Genomic DNA, 12,522 nt, shown 5'->3' on the forward strand with positions numbered 1-12,522 from the left:
AACCGCCAAATGTGCCCTTGTTACCTAATGCACACACTATCCCTGCTAATTACCGGCCTATTTTTGGAGGTGTGATTTTGCCCCCGATAGGGGTAGGGGGTATCGATTGGTCGGTTTCCTTGGCACCTGTGATTGTGTCGATTCTGACGACTAATTACTTCTGGTCGAGTAAAAGACAGGTGTGTATGAGGTGGAGCGGGGGTGTAATTCTGGATTAGCGGAGCATCGTTTGATTATCATTTGAGCAGCAGCTGTTCGCTTACATTCCAATCTGCTTGGTCGGCTTATGATGAAATAATCCGGTGCGGTGGTCCGCCTGCTTGTTCGGCACGCAATTTTCACTGCTAATGTAAATTTATATCGGTATGGGTGTTGTAGTGGCGATAGAGCCACCTATCGATGGACGACTGCTCCGCTTTAGACAACTGATAGCGCATTCTAATGCTGTCAGAGCTCTAGTGTCTACTGTATGTGTAATAAATTTTTAAAATATGGTTTCTATAAAGAAGCTGCATGAAAGAATAGCTTGAAAACATTACCACTACTTACAACATGCTCTACCACGGTTTGCATTTTTGGTGAATGCGCCGGGATAATACGTGCGTCCGTGACACGCAAAAATCAATGTATTAGAAAAGTTGATTTTTGTTAATTTCTGTTAGTTTTTGTAAAAAAAGCAGATTTTTTATTCTTGTCTTTACCTATTTTAATTATTAGTGACTTTAGTTCTTAGGTCAAAATATAGAAATTAACAAATTAGCAAGGTTTCATAATGTGAGTAATTAAACCGGTGGCGAAGTTTTTAATTACGTATTGAATTACGCCATAATGTTATAAAAGTTTCCGTGCACACAGTGTTTCAAAAAACAAATTACACTTTAGTTAGTTTTAGGAATACATTGAGTTGAAAGTTATTCTTTTAATCTGAAATATCTTGGAGTTTAGTGGAACTTTTCGTTTAGATTTGTGATCGGAATCCGTTTTTGTTTGAACTCACAACATTTCCTCCCTCTTTTTTGCATAGAAATAACATCGTTTGAATATTCTTTTCAGGAATATTTTCTTGTCGAACAGAACGTTACCTTTCATACATAATAGACGTTAAAATCTTTATTTTGAGTAATAAAACAGAGCTGTGCCGTAATTTCGAATACGTTTTCATTTTGGAAGCGCATTAAAGATAATGTTTTTGTGTTAGTATTTTTTCAGAGAGAATTAGTTTTTTTTTATGTGAATGTTAATGGAAAAAACCGGTGATAGCGAATCATCCCGATGATCAATAATGGCCCGGTAATAACAGCACTTCCCTCCTTAATACCAAGGCTCGAAAACAATTTTCCCATTCGTTAAATTGGAAGTGTCTCGATTTTAACTTAACGACGTTAATTAACGTAATGTCCGTAACCGTAGCCGTAGAAACTTGAAAATGATTTATTGGTTATCTGTTACGGCAGCGCTAGTTAATAACGCCCCGAAATAAAATATTACGAGTTCGATAGTTAATAACGAACGTCATCTGTTATTTTCGACCAAACGAAACCAGGAGTAGATTAAAAATGGGACAAGTCATGGCGACATAAATTTAGCTAAAATGTTTACTTCGGTATTATACGCAGTGTGTAAACAGGGGGTAACATGCAGACTAGCAAACCCGATGTTCTTCCCTAATTAATTAAATTAGTTCGATGTGTTTGGCGGACGAGAGCGTGACTAATTTCAAATTTTATGCGATATAATTAATTCACTCAAATTTTAATAACGCATAAGGTATTCAATAGATAATCAATTTGCAATTTAAGTGAGCCGTCCATTTCAAGCACCTCACTGCGGTGGAGTTGCAACTGACGTCTCATCAATTTATCATTTTTGCAATTAAATATTTAACACAAGACGTTATATAGAATATTGAAAACCAATAACTTTTGTCTGAGGCTCACACTGTTTTACTTTGTTTGCATAAGTATCAAACAATAATTTTCAAGCTTTAGCAATATTGTTAAACGGTAAAATATTACCTGCATAGTTTTTTTCTACTTTGGTTTTACAAATTGTTCATTGTGAAACTTAAAGTAGTTTCACAAAGGAAACTCCTTTTAGTAAATTTTTAGGAGCTATATTGGCAGTGCTGGGCTGCCATCTCTGTAATGTAGTGTGTGATCTGTCAACAGAATCTAGTCGTTTATTGATAAAGAAAATAGTTTGAACAGATTTTGATGAGTTAAAATAAACAAAGACAAACAACAAAAAAGAAAGCAAAAAAATACTATATTACACTCCTTCGTCGTGCTCCAAAACCATTCGTGCCACAATATAACGTCTAATAAAACTCGTATAATAATATACTATTTTTCTAATAAAAAAAATTATTAATATTTTTGCAATATTACTTCTCCTTTACTGCTTAATTATGTTGTTATACAGCTTCGATAAATTGAAAACAAGCTGTTTACATTCAATAAAATAAAAAATTTGTAAAATTGACCACTTATTTTTAAAAATCCATTGATAACATTTCAGTCAATTCAAAACCACATTACGATTGACTTATTTATTATTTATATCACACTGTTGTTTTTCTGTTTGGAGTTAATCAAAATATTAATAATAAATATTGAACAGATTGTTTTCCTGAAATATTTAAGTACTAAATTACATTAAAAAGAATAAACATGAAACTGTTCTCTCTGTTATTAATAAATTAGGCAGTCATGACTGAGTAAACAAACAGTGAAATTTTTTACCAAGTTAACATTTATTTGCTGTTCAGTACAACAAAACGCTCTGAAACTAAGTTCAAAATAATTGCAAATATTAACTGCTTATAGTTTACAATTTTACTTGTTTTTTTTACGTAGTACTTTATATTTTAGTTATATCTTACTTGGCACATCATAAAACTAAGTGTGCAGCACATTTTCAAATTAATAATTTAATACGCCAGAGAAATATCTTTCAAAGCGAACTCGTTGGCTGGGAATGGAAGTTTTAGGTGAAGCTGCAGAATACAAAAGCGTTTATTCGCAGTTTTTTATAAAATAAATGTAACTTGTGGTTTTCATTACTAATTAAATTTGTGGTACTTTTTGTTAGATTATAAAAGAATCCGCGTTTTGGTTATTTAAATTACAAGTGATTTTATCCGAAAGTAGCAGATTTGCCTCTGGAAAAGCTAATTTTGATAAGACCATCATTATCTCGAGTTCGCTCGCGAATCTCCGCCCGAATAAAAATAAATATCGCAAAGAATAGCGACATTTTCTTTTTCGTGACATAATTCGTTTTTAAGAGGATCGATACCAACAGTTGCTCCTAATGTGTTCTGGCAATCCTTTGGTAACGACTTTTAAATTGTTGTCCTGGCTTCGCCTTACGAGGACCATTATGAAGATCTTCGTCCTCGGCTCGTGTATTGTTTAAGGCGCTCGAATATTTGCATGTCGGAAATCATGCGATCTTTATGGGTTTCGTGCCTCCACAAACCAAACAACGCAAGGGGAGAACGGGATGGGCTCACGAGCAACATCTTGTTCGAGGGCCGATGACTTGGGGCGCGACGCGTTCACTATTTACATAAAAATATCCGGGATTTTGACCTTTGCGCCAAATTAGCGGCGTATTTAAGAAAACAGAGCGAGTGCTTGGGAAAACATAGATTTGCGGGCTCTTATTGGAAGTGTTGTTTCGCAAGAAGCGTACACGATGTTTGCAGTCTTTCAAAGAGTTTCCACTTCTTCCGAGGTTAAACAGCCGCCGGCCTTTCGGGTTGTGCAAAGTCGAAACATCCTTCAGAATTACCCAAATAGCTTTGTTTTCTCCCGGCCTTAAGTAAGTCAAAGACGAGCGCTTTACAAATTGTTCCGGAAAGTTTGCGAAAAAACTTGTAATTGTTAAAAGCAAAGACCACATTTTATGCAAATTACATGCGATTTCGCTGGTGGAATTTTCGATGCGCGATAATTTAATTAGATGAAGCCTCGGAGACGCTCTTATTTACAATATCGGCAAATACCTATCTTTCTGGTTTCGTAAATGAGCTCTCTGGGGGTTATTGAGTTTTATCGCAAAATTCGCTCTAATTAAAGGATATTTATTACGACGTGTTTGTGCGTTATCATAAGCGTTGCCGTTAGATTTAACGGCCCGTTAATTATTGAACAATGTCTACCCACTATGAGGGATGAAAGAACGTTTAAACCAACTAAAAATCAGGCCATTGTTTGCTTTTGAGCTGAAAAGGAATTTTATATCCTTTTAACCGTCCTCGCAATTTGAGAAAATTGAGATTTTAGTATTTGCAAACTGGGGTGCGTTTTATTGTACTTTTAATCATATTTACGCAAAAGTGTAGAGACGTTTTAGACCCAACCATTAGCCACATCGCTCTTTGTTATTATTTTCAATTTTCATTTTCTCAATAATTGGCGTATTGTTCGATAAAATTCAGCAATAATGCACGCGGGTGTCCATCAAATCATCGTCAGTTGTACACCTATTTTTATAAATAAAACCTGTTTGATCAATAATATACATAATAAAATAGACACAGACTTGTGTATTTCGTTCCATCACATTCAATAATTACGCTTCAGTTTGATTCGGGCAGTTTTAAAACCCAATTCCCAATATAAATCAATTTTGCTTCTAAATTAAATACGTCAACAATTAACTTGATGTTTATATCTGAAATAACTGAAATAGTTATTTGAGGCGGTCAACATCCAATTAACTGTTTGTATAAACTTTGTATTGGTTGGCAAATCGAGCAATGAATGCGATTTGTTCCCCGAGTAATTTAAAGTGAAGAAGTCTAAATTGCATTTTGATGTAGCCATAAATTTATTCATGCATAAGTTATAAAATTGCTATTTTTATACTCTTTGAGTTCGTCTGCATGTTCATCTTATGAGTAAAATGATTTCGCAGCGTAATTAAATACAAATTAATGCATTGGTTCATGCATTATGGCAGTTACCGACTTTTGTTTAATTAGGTACATATTTTGTCCCCAATGCGCATTTGTAAATAATAATAATTAATTCATTAAATTTATAATGAGCAAATCATGCGAATAATAAGTGCTCTACAAATATTTAATTTATTGTCCAATGTCCGGTAGCTTTTTGCCCTGTCAATAATCGACCTAAAAATGTAATTCAAAATTAATTCAATATTATTAGTTTCATATGTTTGTTTCCGCAGATGCGAACATCAAGTATTTTTAAAATCTTGTGGGAGAACATATCCAGCAATATTTATATTTGTAAAGCAATTGTGTTTTGAATATTTGTTTACCTACGAACATCGCATTAGGATTCCTTTATATGCACCGCTAGATTCAGTGGATTACGCGTAATCAATCAGATGTAAATTTAGAACGTAAACAACCCCATATCTGAACGTTATTAACTATGATCCAAACATTGTACTACGATGATAACAGGAAATATCAATGTGTGTAACTTTAAGAAAATTTTTTGTTAATAATAATAGTTGATTACTTTGATTGCTTATTGATTTTCTATTACCTACATGGCTGGAGTTCTGTTATTTTTTATACCCACCTACACACTTGGGTAAATGCAATTTCCTGCGAAGTTGATATTTGTAAGAGTCATCCAAAATTGGCTTTGTTTTTCACGTCTAATAAGCGGCAAATTAGCCGAATTACGGGTTGTCTCACTTTTCGCTGTAAAGTTAAAAATGTAAAATTTCACCCCATTAAAGCAGCGATCCGTAATTTGAAATATGTCAAATAAATGTGTCAAGTAAAATTTTTGCAAACTTTCCCGTTGATTTATTTTTGCGAGCTTCGAGTTTGCGAGTTTTTCTCAAACAGTCCTTTGCCTAACTTTGCACAATTTATTTCGTGAAAGTTTTCATGAGCCGCTTATTAATCTCTAGTTTATTCGTATAATTAGAAAGCGCCGTTTCCTTTAAACGAAAAAAACCTAATTGAAAATTGCGTTTACTCAAAATTTAAATTATTCAAACATTCCAAGTGCACGAAAATCAAACGACGCGCAAACATTGTCAAAGTGACTGACAAACAATAAAAAGAGAGCGCCAATTGTTGTAATTAAATATTTGGCCACCTCGGGTTTTCGCCCTTCTTTTTGTTCCAGGGTGGGTGAGGCGAATCCGCTTCTTTGCGTTCGCCGCTTCAAATAAATTACCTCACGGTTATATTTGCCGAAAGATTTTTTTAAGTGGGTGGTAATTAACAGCAGATGTTAAGTCGCACAAACATATGAATAACTTAGCCACACCTAATTACCTATTAATGGCTATTTTCGAACAATCGCGTTTATCGTCATCATCATCATCACGAAGCGGGGTTATCCACTCAATTAATGACAGCTATACATCATGGCAGATACAGATAAATTTAGAACTATTGTCCGAAAACGCTAGTTGGAAATAGAGTAATAACAATAATAGCTGTTTCAGTATCGAACTGGTAGGTAGTTACCAGAATCTAAGCTTCATCTAATCATACAACAACGCTCAATTTGTAGGTGGTCAATTAATATTTTTTATCTGACAGGTGTAGTTTTTTTAGGTACATTATACCATTGTCACATTACACATTACAAGAGAGATAATGCTGTCAGTTCTACTCACACGTGAGTAAATCTGGAGAAAATTGAAAAAAACAATGAAACTGTTTATATCATAACTATAGCAACACCAGTATATTATAATATAATATACTATTATCTTATAGGTGTAGTTCTTTAGGTACATTATACTATTGTTTTCGGTGAGAGAACTCAAATTATTCTCACAAAAGAGATAAAGCTGTCAGTTCTACTCACACGTGAGTAAATCTGGGGTAAATTGGGAAAAACAATAAGACTGTTTATTTCATAACTATAGCAACACAGGTCACTACGAAAACTGATACATAGAGCTATGCTAATGTTACAGGCGAATATTTACTTAAATTTCTTGGATTTTTTTACAATGAACCTGTAAGATAAAACATCGTATATCACACGTGATCGAAATGCCATTATAAAGCTCGTGAGAAGTGCGCCACTCATGCGCAAGCGCACTCGTGAGTCAAACTTCTCACTCGCGAATAATGATGCATTTCTATCACTTATAATATAATATACTATTATCTTACAGGTGTAGTTTTTTAGGTACATTATACTATTGTTTTCGGTGAGAGAACTCAAATTTTTCTCACAAGAGAGATAAAGCTGTCAGTTCTACTCACACGTGAGTAAATCTGGGGAAAATTGGGAAAAACAATGAGACTGTTTATTTCATAACTATAGCAACACAGGTCACTACGAAAACTGATACATAGAGCTATGCTAATGTTACAGGCGAATATTTACTTAAATTTCTTGGATTTTTTTACAATGAACCTGTAAGATAAAACATCGTATATCACACGTGATCGAAATGCTATTATAAAGCTCGTGAGAAGTGTGCCACTCGTGCGCAAGCGCACTCGTGGGTCGAAATCCTCACTCGCATGTAATGATGCATTTCTATCACTAAAAAGGGCAATCTGACTAATCCTGTGAATCTTGTCGACTGTGGGTGTAAATTTCACGTAAAATTTGATGAATTTGAAGAAACTGAAGTTGCATTGAACAAAAGTCGAAACATATTTGCTTTTCCAGTACAACCCTTGAATCCGGAAGCTAAAGCCGCGCCTCTTTAATAGCAAGTGACAAATTATACGCATGGTGGTAGTAAACAGCCCCAATTCTCGTGGCAGCCAAACTAATCAAATTTTTATTGTGAGCAAACATACAATTACGAGCCGTGCGATAGAATTCAAATAATAATCGTATTGTTTCCCAGAGGAATTATTTATAATTTGTAAATTGATTCCGTTGGTATAATTCGGGGGTCAGCTGGGATTTTTATTTCGGTGTGTTTGATTCGTGTTCGCGACCCTCTCTCGTGACTGTCGGTCGGAAAGTGTTGTTTTAGGTGAGGGAATGGCTGTGTAACACGGCATGATTCATGTTATCGTGTCTGCGATACTTGCGGCCGGCCAGATGTTACAAGGTAATAACATTGGCAGAATAGTGACTTTTGGATTTTAATATACAACCGATCACACGCCCACAGTCGGTTATATATTGAGCTATATATTTGATATTTCGAGAGAAATTGACGTATACTCGCGCACGTTTTGTATTTTTAATATTAAACTTTTCAGCGGATGAAATACTCGAGGGGTGTTTGGCACGGAGCTCATTTGAAAAGGAACGTCAAACGGCAGAATGCGTTAAAAACGAGATTCGACCAATAAAATCTTCGGAAAAGAAGAACCGATTTGGGCTTCATTACACACGAAACTTACTGCCGAATTTACGATTTCATACAAATGCACAACGAATGAAAAGAATGTGCCGTGAAACACAGTTTATGCAAATTACCAAACGAATCATAAAAATATAAAACACAACGCGAAAAGGCGTAATTTATTGCGTTATTTCTTGCATCGGAAAGTGTATACATATTTATACAAGGAACTTTTGCATATCCCTAACCTGAACTGTTTTAAAATAATAATCTTATGATAAAATGCATTTTACCGCGTTTCCAAAGCGCAATATGTATGTGCATCATGTGAAAATTTTATTGCGCTATTCCTGCTTCCCTGTCCAATTTCACGTATTGTGAAGATATTCAAATGCAATGCAAATCTGAACGTGCGTTTTTTTTTATGTATTACTGTGATTACCGAAAATGGATATTATTGTTATTAAATAAACACATACACTTTACCTTAATTCGGGGTGCTGAAACATTATTACAGAATAAATGAATAATAAATTATGTATATTTTTGACAGTAGGTAAATCAAACAAATGATTATGTTCTTATCAATAGGTAGGTATCTACATTAATATTTGAGTTACCGTTAGTTCTTAATAAAAATATTTTTCTAACAGAAAATTTAATTATAAAGATGGAAACAAACTGGAAAAATAAAAAAAATCATATTTATGTTTTCTATCAAACTATGTATTTTGTGTTTTTGAGTTAAACCAGTTGTACAGGGTGCTCAAAAACGGGCCACCAATATGGTAACTTCCTGAGAAGTATGTGTAGATTACAGGAAAAATCGTCAAAAAATCCTAAAGCTAATCTTTTTTTGTTAACTCCTTTAGTTATCATTATTTTTTATGGTTTTACGTTTTGCACTAAGTAATCGTTCTCTAACATAATGATAAACAATTATTTTTTAATTAAAAAAAAATCAAATTCATCAAAAAGTTACAATTTGTAAGAGGGCCAACACTGAAAATTATTATCTAGGAAACCGTTTTAGCATTATTGTTAATCAAATCATACAGGGTGGTTCAAAAGTGACGGGCAAATTTTCGTATGGTGATAAAAGTTGTTCAGTAAAGAACAAACAACTTAATTGTGATATATTTTTTAATTTGTTTTCTTTAATAATTGTATCGATTTTCGTTCTTTTGTTTCCTATGATGTCAAATTTAATGTATTGTGGAATTTACAATTTTTTTAATAATTTAAAAAAAATGATCTGAAGCACCAAAAACTTATGTTAGAAATTTGTACTTTAAAAAGAATTTAATCTAAAGTTTTTTAGAAATGTATTAGTCCGGGAATTTATGGCGGTTACCTCGTATATCTCCTGAAAAAGAGCTCAAATAAATTTTTATCATAGGAATTTTTAATTTAGTTTGATGTCCTATATCAACACCCGAAGAATTACGATTGTTAGACGTTTCCACATACCATTTGTTTAAAATTTGTTTTTAACTTTAATACAAAGATTTTTTTTACTATTTTTACTTTTATGTATGTAAGCATTTCTCTACCATATACCATTGAGTTGGTGCCCCGGTTTTTGAGCACGCGGTATATCTTCTAGCAAAAAAATTCGCCCATAGAAACAACTACTCTCAAAATGCAGACTATACCTTTGAATATATTACATTAATTCCTCCAACTTTTTTCCATCACTTTATTTAAAAATGCATGCCGTCATTTCTAGAGAACTTTTTTAGGTTTAATTTTTTATCATGCGTATTTATGATCCAAACAAGTAAATAAACAAGTGTCACAATTTACTAAAATTTCTCCAATATTAGAAAGTGAACGCTTGAAGCAAAACAAATAGAAAAATTGTAAATGAGAAAAGAATTTTTAGCACGAAAACAAGAGTGACTTATCCTGAAAAGTAGAAGTAAATGTAGTTACTGTTATTTTAAGAGAAAACTTTATAGTTTTAATTTTTTATTATATTATATTTACGCTCAAAACAAGTGTCACAAGTTACTAAAATTTCTCCAATATTTACAAAGGCTTAAAATAAAATGGAAAATAATAAATGATAAAGAATTTTTAGCACGAATACATTACAACTTTACGGGTGACAGTTTTTTGCAGTTGTTTTTATATTTAGAGCTGAATTTGAAAGGGTTTTGCTTTGTAAAACACTGATGAAAGGAATAGCCCAAAGAATTTTTTAATCCAAAATTTGATATTCAAAGTGATGTGAGCTTTATGACAGGGTATAGCTCATAAAATATTCTAATACGAGCGTGGACACAATAAGGGCTTTTAAAATGGATGTGTACGTGCATTACCGTTATCTATTTTAAAACAGTGATTCTTTGTACTGAACTGACGGATGCAGTCCTTTTGATGTTGAAATACTTTAACTTGGCAAAGTTTGATTCTTTGAAATAGGCTTTGCGCGAAAAGTCCGAAGTCTTTTAGTGTTGGCATTAATATTTAGGGATTTTTCCGTCAAAACACAAAGCATCGATTCGCCCTGTTATTAAATGGACGTGCCGTCGAAGGATGAATACGAAATCGAAATGGGTTCGTTAGGTCGGGATATTTACCATTTAGATGATAATTTAATTCATTGTTAAGTCTGTGTAAAGAACAACAAAACAACGGTTGTGGGAAATGATAACATAAATCAGCATAACGTCAACGTAAGAAAGGGCTGCTAATAAGTACCTCTAATTCGGATTTTTAGCCGACTGCGTTATCTTTATTAAGAGGGTGAGATACGCCTACGACTTGTTTCAGAAGGGGTTGTGACGCTATTAAGTTCATATTAAAGTCGCTACGAATCAAATGTTGTTCCAACAGCGCTCGCAAATGGAATAATTAAATGATTATTAATAAATTCATTGGGGAGAAGGTTGAGATTTTAGAATGGAATTCTGTGTTTATTTTATCCGTCTCTGAATCGATTGCAAGTGCTTTTATCTTGACATGTTTATTAATTATTAGGTACACGGTGTGTATATCACGGAAGAATAAACTAATTATGCTGTTTCTATTTATTTTTAGACACAAATAAAACAACAAAAGCACACGAGTGTAATTGTTTAGGTTTTGAAGGTGAAATCAGATTGTGTAATAATAGGTTAGTTGCTAATTAATGTTTTTCAGCTCGTTATAGACTTTTATTTGTTTTTCCCATTCAAAGGGCCGGAATTTGATTGGTAAAAATTATTTCGAGACCTATTGTCTCCTTCTATACAGTTCGTATTATTAATGGAAGATTTAAATTAACTTTACTCTCGGTTCGGTATTAAGTCAAGTTATTAATACATCAGATATTTCATTAAGTGCGAAAATGAAACTTTCCTCCTTTTGACTTTTAACACAAAAATACTAAAGTTATTAAAAAATGTTTGCAGCAAGTTTGAATCTCTTTGCTTATTAAAATTACAAGCTTTGAGACTTGAATCCGGTTTGTACGCCCGTCACATGATAAAAAATTAATTCCCTCGTATATTTAATATGTGACAAGAAAAAAATTCAGTGTCTCTGGTCCCCGTTTTGAGCGCCGTTTGCCCTAATACAACGCTCAACACGCAATTTATTTCAAGTGATAATAATAGCAACAGGAGGTAAATTAAGATTTGCAAATAACCGGAGCTATTGTTTAGCGCGAATTTCAGCCCGGCTTGAGTTAAAACGTTTCGATTCATGTTGGTTTACATATTTTTTGCCGAATTGGAGGAAAGCCATCTTCCAGCTTTTGTTGACGTTACTTTAAATCCACTTAAGCCCCAAGTGAATTTTTGCGCTGTTATAATTATCATATTTTACGTTTCTTTTTCGGGGTTTAGCCTGGACGGGTTCAAATTTATTTTTATTTGTAATGAAATTAAAACTAATTCGAGTGTGCTTTACATTTATTTGAACAGATTACTGTAATGTAAAACTCATTTCGCTGTTTATTCACTGAGCCGCTGATATAATTTTAATGAAAAAATTAATTGTTTGAATTTAAATACAAAATGAATTTTTGACCGATTGAAAATTATTTTCTAGGTGCGTCACTATTTTGCTGTGGAATATTTAATGAAATATATTTTCCAGTAACGAACGCTGCAATTTGAGTAAATAAAACGTTACAAACTGTAATAATTGTTTTTATGTATTTAGGCTAAAGCAAACAATATTTTGTTAATATGTTTATTTTTCCATAACAGACATTTGTCAAAAATGAGACACATTCGATATTGTGATTTATTTGTAGACTCC

The 12,522-nt window shown here is 33.2% G+C and overlaps 1 protein-coding gene across 3 annotated transcripts in view; it reads right to left on the reverse strand.

The window, feature by feature from the left end:
• Nucleotides 1-12,522, reverse strand: part of LOC664460 (hemicentin-2) — a 229,093-nt gene that overhangs the window by 120,105 nt on the left and 96,466 nt on the right. The window lies entirely within an intron of this gene.

This window comes from Tribolium castaneum, chromosome 3 (assembly GCF_031307605.1).
Source record: "Tribolium castaneum strain GA2 chromosome 3, icTriCast1.1, whole genome shotgun sequence".
Classification (NCBI taxonomy): domain Eukaryota; kingdom Metazoa; phylum Arthropoda; class Insecta; order Coleoptera; family Tenebrionidae; genus Tribolium; species Tribolium castaneum.